We start from the raw sequence: 17,476 nt of genomic DNA, 5'->3' as shown, positions 1-17,476 counted from the left end.
ACATTTCCTCCAGGAGGCGTTCCCCAGCTAAGCCCTCATTTCCCCTACTCCCTCTCCCTTCTGTATCAACCTGTGCACTTCAATGAATATACCTTTTAAGCACTTGATATTCATCCTTCTCTCAGGGAATGGGGATTAAAAGTGTAAGCCCCACGTGGGAAAACCTGATTATCTTGTATCTACCCCAGTGCTTAGAACAGTGCTTGGCACACAGTAAGCCCTTAACTAATACCACAATTATTATTATTATTATAAAAATGGGTAGAAGTCAAGAATCTGAAGCTGTAAATGAATTATCATGTGACTCTGGCCAAGGCACCTGAACTTGTTGGTTAATGAACTACTTAGTGGGGACAAGAGATTTGTATGTGAATCAGGTTTGTAAAGCAGCATGGGAAAAGTGCTACAGGAGGAAATAATAAGAATAATTGATAATTATGGCATTTGGTAAGTTCTTATTATGTGCCAAGTACTGTTCTACATGCTGGGGTAGATGAGCCCTTTGTGGGCAGGGACTGTCTCTATTTGTTACTGAATTGTACTTGCCCACTGCTTAGTACAGTGCTCTGCACACACTATGCGCTCCATAAATACAAGTGAATGAATGACTGAATATAAGGTTATCAGGGTGAGTATACCCTACCTGTCCTGCGTGAGGCTCACAGTCTAGCATGACCAAGTTGGGCTCCAGCCCTTTGGAAAGTATATTGCATTTCTATCACGGATATTATCAAATGAATATTTAAAAACAAATTCTCTTTAGATTTTCTATTTGTCTCCCACCAACTGATGATTTAATAATAGAAAATGTTTTCATCCCTGACTAATTTCTTGGAACCCTGGGGGGATTTTTATCATTTTAACCAAGATTACTGTTGACATAACTGTAGGAAATAAACGCAATACATTTGGTGAGTTTCTGGATGACAGCACTTGTCAAATGGTACAAAGAAAATGTGTTTTTTTGTACTTCAAACTGAATGAAGAATAATAATTTTGTAATTGCTTAAACACTTCCTTTGTGCCAAACCTTGTGCTCAGGGCTCGGGAAGATGCAAATTCATCTACTTGGACACAAGACTCAAATTCTAAGCAGGAGGGAGAGCAGGTACTGATCCCCATTTTGTCGTTGAGGAAGCTGAGGAACAGACAAGTTAAGTGACTTGCCTAAGGTCACGCAACAGGCCAAGATTAGAACCCAGGAGCCCTGAGTTCCAGGCCCCCACTCTTCCCACTAGGCAATGCTACTTTTCATTCACTCATTCATTCATTCAATCATATCTATTGAGCACTTACTGTGCGCACAGAACTGTACTAAGAGCTTGGGAAATAAACTGTGATAATCCCTGCCCATAATTGAGCTCACAGTCTAGAAAGGAAATTTAGAGAATGAAATAATAAGACCAAAGTCCAAGTTTTCTCCTCCTTGGAGCTTAACTATACATGACTGTCTTCCTTTCAAAAAATAAAAATGAATTTAAAGAATATATTTGTGTGAACTGCCACTTCAATGATCTGAAACCAAAGACTATTATATAAAAGTTCCACAAAGGAGTCACCATTTCCATACACTCCTGACAACCTGGGATAAAGCAGCCTCAGTCTTCCTTCCCTCTCCATCTGTGATGTCCTCTTCGTCATCAACCTCACTTACTGAGTGCTAACTGTGTGCAGGGCACTGTATTAAAAGCTTGGGAGAGTACAATATAACACAATAAAACAGTTGGTTGACACATTCCTCCACCCTACAGTCTGGAGGGGGAGACAGACATTAATATAAAGAGTTTATAATATATAATTTATAGATATGCCAGAAGTGCTGTGCGGTTGAGGGTAGAGCAAATATCGAATGGCCAAAGGTCCAGATCTAAGTGCAAAGACAATGCAGAAGGAATAGGGAGGTGGGGAAAAGAGGAGAAGGTCTCTTGGAGAAATGTGACCTTAATAAAGCTTTGAAGGTGGGGAGAGTGGTTGTCTGGCATTCATGGAGTGGCAGAGAGTTCCAGGCTGGGCCTGGGAAATGGATCGGTGGTGAGCTATGAGACCAGAGCACAGTGAATAAACCAGAGGAGTGAAATGTGCAGGCGGGGCTATAGTAGGAGATTAGTAAAATAGGAGGGGGTGAGCCGATATAGTGCTTTAAAGCCGATGGTAAGGAGTTTCTGTTTGATGCTGAGGTGGATGGGCAACCACTGGAGCTTTCTGAGGCCTGGGGGGAGATGGACTGAATGTTTTTTGTTATTTTTAGACTCAGGAGCCATAGCCAAGAGTCAGGAGCCAGGAGCCATGCAGGTATGGCTGGGGCTTATGGATGGAAATTAAGGAATCAGATGGGGGTGGGAGCCGGGTTCGGTGGTGGAGTCAGTGGTTGGGGCTTATTATCCGCTCTCCACACCTGGCCAGGAGGGAGTGCTTAGCTCAGAGTACCCTAATGAGTAGAAATGAGTGTAGCAGGTTGATGGGGCAGTGTGGGATCAAGAACAATGCGCTTCAGGTCCACTCCTACACCTGGCCACAGGAGATATGAGTGTGGCAGAGCAATGGGACAGGGGTTGGGATTGGGAAGGATACTACTTTTTAGTTTTCACAACTACTCTCTCTGTCTCTCAGTCTCTGTGTGTCCCACTATAATTCCACTATTCCCCGAAAACGTCAATGCCGATTTCAACATCAGCAAAACACAGGATAGATTCCCTCCCGGCAAAATGTAAACGCCAGCCATAAACACGAAACTCCCGGAAAATGTGAGGCAGAAAGTGGTGTCACCACTGTCATTTTCTTCCCCACACACGATGTCTCAACTCACTGATTGGCAGATCTGTCCACTAGGGAGAACAAGTTAGAGGAACGATCCATGAACACCGCAAAAAAACATAGGTTTAACTTGTGGAATACTATCAGAGAAGTTTGTCAAGACATCATCATTCCTTGTGAAGGGTGGGACTTCTAGAAAGCACAGATATCTCATATAAGAATTCTGGGAAAATTTCTCCCATATGATAAAATGGATTGCAATCCAAATAAAAACAATAAAGAACTCTGCACCTAGTGATAATCCTAGAATTCTTCAAGTGAAAACCATGTATATGCCACCTAACATTTTATCTTAAAGAAGAGAAAGGCTCCTTGAACCTCAGGCCTGCAAATGCATCTGATGAGGTTTTCCATTGTATGGTCAGTTGCCCCAATGACTTACCGAAGAAGAGTGAACAGCTGGGCCCTTAAAAACTTCCTTCTGTGTTCTAGTCTCGACCGGATTTGCTGAAGACCTGGAAAAAGCCAATTTAGAGACTTGTAAGCTACACCATCATTTCTATCGGAAATATGTTGCAGTAAACCGTATTGTCAAAAACTGCCTTTTAGTCTTTCTTCCTCTGAGTGAGGAAAATCACATTTGGTACAGAAGGTCATGGGTAAGTCACTTCACTTCTCTGTGCCTCAGTTACCTCATCTGTAAAATGGGGAGTGAGATGGTGAGCCCCACATGGGACAGGGATTGTGTCCAGTCCAATTTGCTCATATCCACCCAGTGCTTACTACACTGCCTTTTACAAAGTAAGAGCTTAACAAATACTATAATTATTATTATTATGAACCTCGGGTAGGCCATCAGTGTGTCAACTGTAAATCAAAAAAGAAATCAGACACCACCCACACAGCAACACCACCACCACCAACACCTTTTCAGTTATTTGCTGCCCTTTTAAATTATGTAGTGTTTTTTTATAGGTATCCCCTCTCAGAAAATCATTAGCTTGAAGCTACTGGCTTTTTGGGAAAGCATTCATTCATTCATTCAATAGTATTTACTGAGCGCTTACTATGTGCAGAGCACTGTACTAAGCGCTTGGGATGAACAAGTCGGCAACAGATAGAGACAGTCCCTGCCGTTTGATGGGCTTACAGTCTAATCGGGGGAGATGGACAGACAAGAACAATGGCAATAAATAGAGTCAAGGGGAAGAACATCTCGTAAAAACAATGGCAACTACATAGAATCAAGGCGATGTACAATTCATTAACAAAATAAATAGGATAATGAAAATATATACAGTTGAGCGGACGAGTACAGTGCTGTGGGGATGGGAAGGGAGAGGTGGAGGAGCAGAGGGAAAAGGGGAAAAAGAGGGTTTAGCTGCGGAGAGGTAAAGGGGGGGGGTGGCAGAGGGAGTAGAGGGAGAAGAGGAGCTCAGTCTGGGAAGGCCTCTTGGAGGAGGTGAGTTTTAAGTAGGGTTTTGAAGAGGGGAAGAGAATCAGTTTGGCGGAGGTGAGGAGGGAGGGTGTTCCGGGACCGCGGGATGACGTGGCCCGGGGGTCGACGGCGGGATAGGCGAGACCGAGGAACGGTGAGGAGGTGGGCGGCAGAGGAGCGGAGCGTGCGGGGTGGGTGGTAGAAAGAGAGAAGGGAGGAGAGGTAGGAAGGGGCAAGGTGATGTAGAGCCTTGAAGCCTAGAGTGAGGAGTTTTTGTTTGGAGCGGAGGTTGATAGGCAACCACTGGAGTTGTTTAAAAAGGGGAGTGACATGCCCAGATCGTTTCTGCAGGAAGATGAGCCGGGCAGCGGAGTGAAGAATAGACCGGAGCGGGGCGAGAGAGGAGGACGGGAGGTCAGAGAGAAGGCTGACACAGTAGTCTAGCCGGGATATAAAGAGAGCAGGCAGGCATCCATACCTCACAAGATTTATTCCAACTCAGAAATGTGCTCATGCAGTTCAATAGAACATTTGTGGATATCCTGGGACTTTCCCTGGAACTCAAAAAATACCCAGCCAAAGGGAGATTTTATTTCCCTGGGGGTTTAGTAGTAACTTCCAAACTTCAAACACAACCCTGAGCAAAAACAAAAATCATTTTTGACCACAGATTTTAGCTGAATAGGCACTTTGTAATCTAAATCTTATACATCTTGATTTAATATGTGCTCTAAGACTGTCAAAAGTTAAGAAACTAGGTCTCTTAACCAAGTGGAAACACTTTATAATAGGCTTTATAATGTTGGTGTATTTAGTTTTTAGGTAAAGAGTAACATTGTGCAATACCTAACAATGTCTTTACACTAAATATTGCTACACTATCCGGGAAGCACTTAGCGATTTATCTATTTTCTTTCACATCACAGAAAACATAGATTTATTAAATCGTATTCTCCTGCAGAACTCTGCATATAGTAAGCACTCAGTAAATACCACTGATTAGTTAAAGGCATTTTCCTTGTGTGAAAAAACTGAACACCATCAGTAATTCAGATTTTCTGAATTATTTTCTTTTCTTTGCCTTTATACTGCCTACATCAGCCATACTTAATCTTGGGAAGAAGCAGAAGTGTGCCACACAATTGCTCAGTTCTTTTACCTCAATAATATGGACCTTTCTCCTCAGCCTCTCCATAGCAAACCCAGATACATTTTGAATCATTTGGCACCACGGATAAGACAAACCCACAGGGGAATCTACTGACAATTTGGGTAACTGGCTATATTGAACCACTGTCATTTCCTATTCCCTCCTGCTTTTGGGCAAGCTCCATTAAGTTTACTTAATTGGGACCAAAACAAAACTCCATCTTCCTTCCCCAAGCCTATCTTCTTCCTAAGCTTTTCTTTTTACATGTAAAACAAAAGGAGATATTTATTAACATCTTATTGAATGCATGATTCCCGATCAGCATGGGACACAAGTAATTAACTAATATGAGCCTTTCAGGAATAATCATCTTCATGCTGCTTTAGATAATGAGAACTGGTTCATATCGGCAATTGGGATTTTCACACGAAAAACAAAATGTTAGACTCTTGGTCCATGTACGGGTTGAGATGTAGCCGACCTGTGTGGAGAATGGAACATCAGCAACATGAGAAAAGAACTAAACAAGTCTACGATCAATATCGTTCTTGGTAGGATGGAATTAGGCTTAGCTCTTCTAGGAAAAAAAAAGACCTAAGTATACCCTATATATGATGGTCCATTAGATCCATTCCCAGAGTAGAAACCAAATTACTTAGGTCTCCATCTCTGAGAATAGTGTTGGCTGCCTACTAGTGATGCCAGCTGAATTCCTTGCCTTGGTGCTGAACCAAGGACTACCCTCAGGAGTTCAAATGAGGCACAAACTTACCATCCTGCATTCATTTTAGATGCCAGCTGGGCTTGTTTCTTAGATATCTCACCTGTCTCATCACCGGCCCTTAGCCCACATCCTGCCTCTGGCCTGGAATGCCCTCCCTCCTCAAATCCACCAGACAATTCAAAGCCTTACTGAAGGCATATGTCTTCCAAGAGGACTTCCCAGACTAAGCCCCACTTTTCCTCATCTCCGACTCCCTTCAGCTTCACCCTGACCCTCCCTTTGCTCTTTCCCCCCTCCGTGCCCCACAGCACTTATGTATATATCTTCAATTATATTAATTTATATTAATGTCTGTTTACTTGTATTAAGGATCACAAGGTACAAAAGAACTCCAACCCCAAGGTCCTTCCAATTGAGAAATCACAGCATTGGTGAGTCTTCTCTTTCTTAATATGTAAGGACTTTGCCCAATCGTGGCATTGATAATTTCCCACTTAGTTTTTCTGCAGCTTCATTCATGATGTACATTATAACTCTCCTCTACAATTTTGAAATTCATAGCATCTCTCCATCTCTACCTTCTCTTCCATTTGCACAGCATCCATTGTTATCATATGAAGTTCTCCTCTTTTGATGCCAAATGCCAGAGGAGATTATCACTATGGTATTTGTTAAGCACTTACTACGTGCCAAGCACTGTTCTAAACAGTGGTAATGAAAGGAAAGGGATCATGAACATTAGATAAGCAATTTTAAAATTGCAGCAGAACTGTTCAGACTACAAAAAAATGTGTTTTCAAAAATTCCACTAAATAAATTAATGGCATTCACTGAGCACTTACTGTGGGCAGGGCACTGTAGTAAACACTTGGGAAAGTATAATGCAATAGAGGTAATAGACAAGTTCCCTGCCCACAAGGAGCTCACAGTTCACAGCGGGAGATGGACAGAAAAATAAATTACTGTGTTACAGATATGAACAAAAGTGCTGTGGGGCTGACGATGGGATGAATAATAAGTGTTTACAGGGGACAGATCAAAGTACATAGGCTATACAAAAGGGAGATGGAGTAGGCAAAAAGAGGCTTATGCTAATAATGCCAAAATAATGTATCTCTTTCCCTATGTCATATTTAATGAAAAAAGGCTCCAGAAAAAAAAGAAGACACGAAAATATGAACAGAGTATTAAAGGTATTTGAATCAATTCGCTTAGGCTTCTGAAAATATTTTAAATTGTTTCTCAAATCATTGCAATTTAAAGTTCTGAATCAATCTGTAACCATGCTTAGAATATCTTTTATTTGAATAAAATACTACTTGGGAAAAGCGTAAACTACATTGTGTTTTAAAAGCACTTGCTAATAATCGTTCTGTTGCTAGGTAACAATGTATTTCTGGAACAAATATTTTTATTTCTCCAATTATAAAGTAAGACAGTGGCTTGCATCGCCAGCCAGTACATATTATATTGAATGCAATAATGGCACTCAAAAAAGTATCCCTGCAAGCATGACCTCTGGTGAACAATAAATGTGATTTATGTAAACTCATCAAAATAGGATATGGAATAACGTTCTTTCATTTCCTACACAGTTCATCTTTTCTTCAAAGCCTTACTAAAGTCACACTTCCTCCAAAAGGCCTTCCCTGACCAACACATCACTTTCCCAACTATTGCCTTTCCTTCTACACTGCCTATGTGCTTGAGTCTGCATCCTATATGCACTTTGTTTCGGTCCCCACTCCTCCCCACAACCTTTATGTCAAAACCCATTATTTATTTTAATGTCTGTTTGCCCCACTAAATTGTAAGGTCTCTGAGGGCAGGGATCATATCTACAAACTCTACTGCATTGTACTCTCCCAAGTGCTTAGTACAGTGTTCTGCCCACAGCAAGCACTCAATAACTCCTATGAATTGGTTAATTTTCATGTTCAACAGAGAAACTCCCAAAATCCATGGCTCACATTTGGAATTGAATAGCTGAAACTTTTAGCTTTAAAATATTTCTGAATTTTGCTTCTGATTAAAATAAGCCCAAACAGTAAGAACCGTTGCCTGAAAGAATGTTGGAAGTCTGTATGGCATTACTAAAAATGGCACCATTTTGAGATTTTTACAAGAATTAGAAATTCACTAATTTACAAGAATTAGAAAGCCACTTTGGTAGGGTCAAACATTATATAACTCCTGTCAATGTATCTAAACATTTGCAAAATGGAGTTATTAGCCTTAGAACTTAAGTTTCTTTGCTTTTCCTCAACTGATTCTCAAAATTGGTCATTAAAAGATGCATGTAAATGGTATAGGTATGATCTTTATACTTTTCGGTTTCACAGTCCCTACACTCACTTACATTGCCCCTGACAGCATGACAACTTATAGGATAAAAAAATAGTTCCCAAATTTAGATCTCTGAAATAAATTATAAAAATCAGTCATCAAATTCCATGCACTTGGGGAGCTACAATTAGTACTTATTACAGTGGTACTTATTGAAGACTTACTGGGTGCAGAGTGCTGTACTAAGCCATTGGGAAAATATATTCCTTGTCATTCAACTGTTTTTATTGAGTGCTTATGGTGTGCAGAGCACTGTACTAAGCACTTGGGAGAGTACAAAACAACAATAAACAGATACGTTCCCTGCCCACGAGTTTACAGTCTAGTAAGTAGCTTATATGCTAACAAGTTGAGAGCAGGTTTGGCTCACAACTAGAAAACTATGAAACACTTTTATTTTGTAAGATTGATTAGAAAGGTTTCAGGGACATGCAGTAGTTATTTAGCATATAATAAAGCAAACAAAAAAAAACATTCCATTAGATAAAGAACAGAGGCAGTGTGGTCTAGTGGAAAGAGCACAGGACTGGGTGTCAGGAGACTGACCTACCGGGTGCCACTCTATAATCAATCAAATGATGGTGTTTATTGAGCACTTAATGTACTCAACGCTGTACAAGGTGTTTGGGAGAGTGTAAATACAACAGAGGGAGTAAACTCCCTGCCCACAGGAATTTACAGTCTAAAGGAGGAGGCAGATATTGAAATAAATTTCAGATATGTACTCGAGTCACAAATTTGATGGGTCTCAGTTTCCTCATCTGTAAAATAATAATAATGTTTGTACTTGTTAAGCGCTTAATATGTGCAGAGCACTGTTCTAAGCACTGGGGTAGATAAAGGGTCATCAGGTTGTCCCACATGAGGCTCACAGTCTTAATCCCCATTTTACAGGTGAGGTAACTGAGGCACAGAGAAGTTAAGTGACTTGCCCACCGTCACACAGCTGACAAGTGGAAGAGTCAGGATTCGAACCATGACCTCTGACTCCCAAGCCTGGGCTTTTTCCACTGAGCCACGCTGCTTCTCTAAAATAAAAGCAGCATGGCTCAGTGGAAAGAGCATGGGCTTTGGAGTCAGAGGTCATGGGTTCGAATCCCTGCTCAGCCACTTGTCAGCTGTGTGACTTTGGGCAAGTCACTTAACTTCTCGGTGCCTCAGTTACCTCATCTGTAAAATGGGGATTAAGACTGTGAGCCCCCAGTGGGACAACCTGATTCCCCTGTGTCTACCCCAGCGCTTAGAACAGTGCTCGGCACATAGTAAGCGCTTAACAAATACCAGCATTATTATTATTAAAAATAAACTAGATTATGATGTCTGTGTGGGTCGAGGACCATGTCCGATTTCATAGCCTTGCAATGTGGATTCTAATCCCGGCTCCACACTTATCTGCTGTGTGACTTTGGGCAAGTCACTTCGCTTCTCTGGGCCTCAGTTACCGCATTTGTAAAATGGCAATTAAGACTATGAGCCCAACGTGGGACAACCTGATTACCTTGTAACTATCCCAATGCTTAGAACAGTGCTTGGCACATAGTAAGAGCTTAGCAAATACCATAATAATAATAATAATAACTACCCCACCAATTGAGCACAGAGAAAATGCTTAATAAATGTCATAATTATCATCATTTACCTGGCGTGGCTTGTTTCCTCACCCCAAGTGACATTTATCCTAGTTAGCTGCAGTGTTTTCCAAAACATTTGAAATGGTTGACATAGTAACATCTTATTTTTCACATCATGTATTGAATGATTTGGAGAAAAGGGCCACCAAAATAAGCATGATCTCAGGAGAATGCTTTTTAACCTTCTCAACCTATTTTTAGGCAAAGGACTTGTAGTACTTACAAAAATGCTCTTCATCAACTAATCCATTAAGTGGATACAATGTTGTTGTTTTTCCTTAAAAATACAAACCTCCATTCAGTGAGATCTAAATCAGCAAGGGAGGACAAGAAGTCCTTTTATAATTCAAGCCAAAATATGTAAGAAGGCAGCTTCTCCAGGAACTTACCCAGGCAGCACTTTCTGTAATTATTCTTTTTTCTCTCTGTTTTACCCTGAATTTCTAAGGTGAATAATTCTATTTAGGTAGATTTCTTGATTCTCTCCCCATCCTCTCCCCAACTCCCCACCCCCCCAAAACCTCTCTGCTAAGGGAAATACCCTGGTTACCACTGGCTGGGATTTCCAGCAGGAGCTTCAATCCATGTGACCTTGTAAAAGCAGCCTTATCTCTAGACTACAAGAAGATTACAGGAAATTTACCCAGAATCTCACCGACACTGTCAGCTTCTTCATCCTCAACAAAATTCCCTCATGCAAAAACTTGGAGGACAACAAGAGATTTGTCATTAAATCACTGCTTATTATAATGTACATTAGTATTTGATTTTTTTTTTTAGCAATTTTGAATAATGCTGAAGTGTAGAGAAAAGGTGACCTATTTCTTGGTTTGAATTCTGGCTGATCATCTTTCGAGACTGCGATATCAAGCAAGAATGCTTAATGAAAGGAAAGAGCACAAAAGGAAAGAAGTGCATTTTAGATTATTACTAAAATAGGGCAGACCTCAAGAAAAATCTGAGCACATTTAGGAGAACCAGGTAACACTCACATGAAACAGAAGCACTAATAGAAAAACAAATAGTGGCTCTTATTGTCCGTTGTTATCTTTCCTTTTCTAAATCACCTTGCTGTTTTTATCATTTCAATCTATTCTTGTGTTTCCTTTACCAACTCCCACCACTCCATTTTCAGACTGTGAGCCTTGTCTGAATGATCATCTATGTACTCTTCCCCAGAACGTAGTACAGTGCTCTGCCTAAAGCAAGCACCGAATCAATATTTGATTCTTGATTCTATTTATTGTCATTGTTCTTGTCTGTCTCCGCCGATTAGACTGTAAGACCATCAAAGGGCAGGAACTGTCTCATCTGTTACCAATTTGTACATTCCAAGCGCTTAGTACAGTGTTCTGCACATAGTAAGCATTCAATAAATACTATTGAATGAATGAATGAATACTATCGATTGATTTTCATTGTTCCAAGTGAAATTTCCATAGCTTCCAGATATTGTCTGAGCCCATTAGAATCCCACATTCGTAGGGTAGAAGGTCCTGAGACCCCACCAGACTTCCAGAATGGGGTAAAAGGGATCAGTCAATCATATTTATTAAGTGCTTACTGTGTGCAGAGCACTGTACTAAGCTCTTGAAACAATGCATTATAGCAATACAGAGTGACAATCCCTGCCCACAGTGAGCTCACAGTCTGGGGGGGAGATAGACATCGATATAAACAGACATGAATATAAATAAATAAAATTACCGATATATACACGTTATATGGGGCTGGGGCTGGGGGAAGAGCAAAAGGAGCAAGTCAGGGTGATGCAGAAGGGAGTGGGGGATGAGAAAAAGTGGGGATTAGTCTGAGAAGGCCCCTTGGAGGAGATGAGCCTTCAGTAAGGCTTTGAAGGGAGGGAGAGTAATTGTCTGGCAGATTTGAAGAGGGAGGGTGTTCCGGGACAGAGGCAGGACTTGGGCCAGGGGTCGGAGGCGAGACAGCTGAGATGGAGGCACAGTGAGAAAGTTAGCACCAGAGGAGCCAAGTGTCCGGGCTGAGCTGTAGAAGGAGAGAAGTGAGGTGAGGTAGGAGGGAACTAGGTGATTAACTGCTTTTAAGCCAATGGTGAGGAGTTTTTGTTTGATGTGGAGGTGGATAGGAAACCACTAGAGATTTTTGAGGAGGTGTGTGACCTGTCCTGAACGTTTCTGCAGAAAGATGATCCAGGCAGCTGAGTGAAGTATGGACTGGAGTTGAGAGAGGCAGGAGGTTGGGAGGTCAGCAAGGAGGCTGATGTGGTAATCTAGGAGGGATAGGATGAGTGACTGTCTTAAGGTTAGTAGCCATTTGGTTGGAGAGGAAAGTGCAGATTTTAGCGACGTTGTGAAGGTGGGACCAACAGGATTTGTTGATGGATTGAATATATGGGTTGAATGAGAGAGAGGAGTCGAGGATAATGCCAAGGTTACGGCCTTGTGAGACGGGAAGGATGGTGGTGCCCTCTACGGTGATGGGAGAGGACAGGGTTTGGGTGGTAAAATAAGGAGCTCTGTTTTGGACACGTTAAGTTTGATGTGACGGGAGGACATCCAAGATCCAAGAGAGATGTCTTAAAGGCAGGAGGAGATGCAAGTCTAAAGAGAGGAAGAGAGATCAGGGGAGGAGATGTAAATAAAAATCTGCCACAGTGTCCTGGCTACATGTCTGTCTCAGTGAAACATTAAGGACTTTAGACTGGAAGCTCTATCTGGGCAGGGAATGGGTTCACCATCTTTATTATATTGTATTCTCCCAACCACTAGGCACAGTGCTCTGAACACAGAGAGTGTTCAATAAATACCACCAATTGATTGACACCATCGCTTTCATCCCCCACCTGCAATCAAAGCTATGCCTAATTTGGTGAGGGTAGAATTGGGAGGAGGCCCCCTTCCTCATATCAGTTTCTTAAATCCTATGTGGGATAATATCAGGCTTCTATGCTAAATACCCCCAAATGTTCAAAGGTTCTTTGGATTTATGACAGAGGGAACACCAAGAAGTGCTTTTGATTCACATAATTATAAGACCTGCATTTTTCCAGGTTTAATGAGAATAGGCTATATTTTTGAAAGACGTTCAAATAGCATACTAAATTGCAGGGGGTGTAGATTAAGTAGATATAAGCATATTGGAGAAGAAGAAATCATGAAATAGAATGCATTAAGAGTTAATCCACAGCAGACTTGCTTCCAAATCACATATTTCGACTATTTTTTTTTTCACTCATATGAAAAAAGAAATCTACTTAAATCTCAGTAAGAAATTTTAGGGTTTTTCAACTGGCAAATCCACGATTAATGCTGCCTTGTGCATTTAAAGCCCAATGTAAGTAAAGAAATGTTCTTTAGATATGCCACTAAACTCTCATCAGATATTTATATTCTCTTTCCTTCAAACCACTTCAATCCTTTTCTATTCTGAGCCACTTATTAACTGCTCTTGAGATAGAAGAAATAAAGCATGCAGAAACTGTCATTAATAAGTTAATGAAAATCTAATGCTATTATGTAGTGAGCAGACAGTGTCTTGGGCAATAAAGCAAGAAAAGCAGCTTGGCCTTCTGGAAAGAGCGCAGGCTTGGAAATTAGGGGACCTAGGTTTTAATCCAAGCTCTAAGACTTTCCTGCTAGTGACCTTGGACAAGTCACTTACCTTTGCCCAGTTCATCAGTTTCTCATCTGTAAAATGGAGATTCCAAACCTCTTAGGCTGGGAGCCCCATGAGGGACAGGGACTATGTCCTACCTGATTATCTTGTATCACCCTAGTACTAAGTACTGTGCTTAGGACACAGTAAGCATTTAACTATAAGAAGAAGTAAGGTATTGAGTTCCATTATTTTTATCCTAGATGATCACCTGAAGTCCTGCCCATGTGATATTCCACACCAAGTTCACCATCTACTCCATGGATTCTTGTCAGGACCCATTTAGCTTCAGAGACAACTACCATGACCAGGTTAATCAGTCACCATCAGTGATATTTCTTGAGCATTGTACTAACTGTACTAAGCACTGGGGATGATGATGATGATGATTATGCTATTTGTTAAGCACTTACTACGTGCCAAGCACTGTTCTAAGTGCTGGGGTAGGTTCAAGGTTATCAGAGTGTCCCACCTGGGGCTCACAGTCTTAATCCCCATTTTTCAGATGAGGTAACTGAGGGCACAGAGAAGTTAAGTGACTTGCCCAAAGTCACACAGCTGACAAGTGGTGGAGTCGGGTTTAGAACCCACCACCTCTGACTCCCAAGCCCATGCTCTTCCCACTAAGCCACATACAATACAGAGTCGGTAAACTCATGCCCCACCCACAATGGGCTGACAGACTCTTTTTAAAGTGTTTACTGTACGCACAGCTCTGAATTCAACATTTGAGAGAGTAAAAGAAAGTTGGAAGCCATAATCCCTGACCTCAAGGACCTTATAAACTAATGAGGAGCATATTATCTGGATTGTGTCTTCTCTCTGCTCTTCCCTTTTACTTCAGCCCCAAATCACTCATATTAGGTCTGCTTTTCCTAGGATCTAGGAGCACCCTTATTGGTCTGTTCTCTCATTCTCTTATCCTTATTGTCCTGGGAAAAAAACAAACATCAAGGAATATTGATTGTCCTCCAATTGCAGTTCTTGTATTAGGCTTTATTAATAATAATGTTGGTATTTGTTAAGTGCTTACTATGTGCAGAGCACTGTTCTAAACGCTGGGGTAGATACAGGGTCATCAGGTTGTCCCACATGAGGGTCACAGTCCTAATCCCCATTTTACAGATGAGGGAACTGAGGCCCAGAGAAGTGAAGTGACTTGCCCACAGTCACACAGCTGACAAGTGAGAGAGCGGGATTCAAACCCATGACCTCTGGCTACCAAGCCCATGCTCTTTCCACTGAGCCGCAATACTTAGATAAGTTATGTGCTAGTTTGGGGATTGATTAAATACTTGCTATGGGCCAAGCCCTGGGGTAGATCATTCATTCAATCATATTTATTGAGCGCTTACTGTGTGCAGAGTACTATACTAAGCATTTATCAAACTGACACTCTCCCAACCACTTAGTACAGAGCTCTGCACAAAGTAAGTGCTCAATAAATACCACTGAATGAATGAATGAATGAATGATTGAATAGGGTTCACCATCTAAATAGTAGGGAATCTCCACAATTTACCCCATTGCACAGAGGAGCAAATGGGGGCCCACAGAGGCTAAATGACTGGCCCAAGGTCAGACAGAAGGCCATGAGCATAGCTGGAATTAGGACCCAGATCTCCCGAATCTCAGTTCAATGCTTCTTCCCTTGGGCCACACTTCCTGAAGTAAAGAGATCATTCCTATAATCAAAGAGATTTTTTTCTATTTAGGAAAAAGGATATGCAAAAGTGGGTGTGAATCTAAAACCCTCAGTTGCCTACGATTACCTATTATAAAAAATTCAGTGTTGTAAACAGAGCAGAAGCAGCATGCCTATTGGTAAGAGCACAGGCCTGGAAGTCATAAGGACTTAGGTTTTAATCCCACTCCACTACTCGTTAGCTGTGGGACCTTGGACAAGTCACTTTAGTTCTCTGTGCCTCAGTTACCTCATCTGTTAAATGAAGATGAAGACTATGAGCCCCATGTGGGGCATAAACTGTGTCCAATCTGATTATCTTGTACCTACCCCAGAGCTTAGTATAGTCCATGGCATGTAATAAGCATTTAACAAACACCACTGAAAAAGATCTGTGTTACCTGGAATCTTACCAAGTAGAAAGCTCTTCCAATCAGCAACTCAAAGATTGCTCCCTTTGAGGAAAAACTTGGCTAATTGATCCCTTTAGGGGCATTTGCTCTGCAATATAATTAGCGAATGGTGCACTCTTGTTCATTAATAATAATGATTGTGGTCTTTGTTAAGGACGTACTATGTGCCAAGGATTTGTGCTAAGCACTACACAGCCCTAATTTGGAGCTCAGAGTCTAAGGAGGGGAAAGAAGAGGTTTTGAATCCCCACTTTCAGATGAGAAACTGAGGCACAGAAAGGAACAGCGTGGCTCAGTGGAAAGAACGGGCTGGGGAGTCAGAAGTCATGGCTTCAAATCCCGGCTCCGCCGCTTGTCAGCTGTGTGTCTTTGGGCAATTCACTTAACTACTCTGTTACCTCATCTGTAAAATGGGCATTAAGACTGTAAGTCCCACGAGGGACAACCTGATCACCTTGTAGCCTCCCCAGCACTTAACAAATGCCATCATCATCATTATTATTATTATTATAAGTGACTTGCTCAAAGAGTCAATGAAAGGATTAGAACCCAGATACTTCAGCTGCCAGGCCCATGCTTTTTCCACTAGGCCACACTCCTTCTAGTGTCATGTTGACGTCTGTTTACCTTGGTCATAAGCTTTTTGGTGTTGTAGTGGGGTTTACTCTTCAGAATGAATTTCCCAATATGAGTGGCAAACAATCTTCGGCGTTTAAGTCTAGCCTGCGTGTACTTAGTAAGTCACTGTTTGCCAACGTTTCTGGGGATGCCTTGGTCAGTGGATATCCCCTAGATGATTATATAAAGCTTCTGAAATAACTAGTAGGGTTTTTCTGTTAATGCAGATAGCAGACAGTTGTCCCTCCCACATCTTCATGGAGTTTTCAATAAATCGTGTATGATTTTGAAAAGCCCCTGGCAGACAACCCTGATTCTTGGTTAACTGGTATAATCACCACCTCCAATCTCCCCAGGATGCCAAGTTTTCAGACTAGCTGATACCAAATTCATAAACAAGTTTCAGTTGATCAAATGCAGGTGAGAAGTAATATGGTCTACTGGAAAAAGCACGGGCCTGGGAGTAAGAGGACCTGGATTCTAATTCTGGCTCTGCCAATTGCTTGCTGTGTGATCTTGAGCAAGTCACTTAATTTCTCTGGGCCTCAGTTACCTCATCTGTAATATAAGGATACAATAGAGAAGCAGCGTGGCTCAGTGGAAAGAGCACGGGCTTTGGAGTCAGGGCTCATGAGTTCGAATCCCAGCTCTGCCACTTGTCGGCTGTGTGACTGTGGGCAAGTCACTTAACTTCTCTGGGCCTCAGTTCCCTCATCTGTAAAATGGGGATTAAGACTGTGAGCCCCACGTGGGACAACCTGAATCCCCTATGTCTACCCCAGCGCTTAGAACAGTGCTCGGCACATAGTAAGCGCTTAACAAATACCAACATTATTATTAAGGATTAAATCCTCTTCCCTCCAACTTAGACTGTGAGTCTCAAGTGGGACAGAGACTGAGTCCAACCTGGTAAAACTTGTACCTTCCCTAGTGCTTAAAACAGTGTTTGACACAGAGTAAATGCTTAGCAAATCCCATTAAAAACAATTAAAAAATAATTACTACCAATTATTTCCCCCCTTCCAAAAAGGAATGTAAGGTCAGCAACAGAAGTCATAACCAGCTGGTGGTTGTTCCAAAGTTCT

The 17,476-nt window shown here is 41.6% G+C and overlaps 1 protein-coding gene across 4 annotated transcripts in view; it reads right to left on the bottom strand.

The window, feature by feature from the left end:
• The window catches only part of CNTN1 (contactin 1), a 484,199-nt gene that overhangs the window by 416,499 nt on the left and 50,224 nt on the right, over positions 1-17,476 (bottom strand). For all 4 annotated transcript variants that reach the window (XM_029058335.2, XM_029058336.2, XM_029058332.2 and 1 more), the window contains exon 2: positions 3,197-3,269. The gene's annotated coding sequence lies outside the window, so the exon portion shown is untranslated. The remainder of the gene's footprint in view (positions 1-3,196; positions 3,270-17,476) is intronic.

Source organism: Ornithorhynchus anatinus, chromosome 2 (assembly GCF_004115215.2).
Source record: "Ornithorhynchus anatinus isolate Pmale09 chromosome 2, mOrnAna1.pri.v4, whole genome shotgun sequence".
Taxonomy (NCBI): domain Eukaryota; kingdom Metazoa; phylum Chordata; class Mammalia; order Monotremata; family Ornithorhynchidae; genus Ornithorhynchus; species Ornithorhynchus anatinus.
This window is presented reverse-complemented; position numbering and strand designations above follow the sequence as displayed.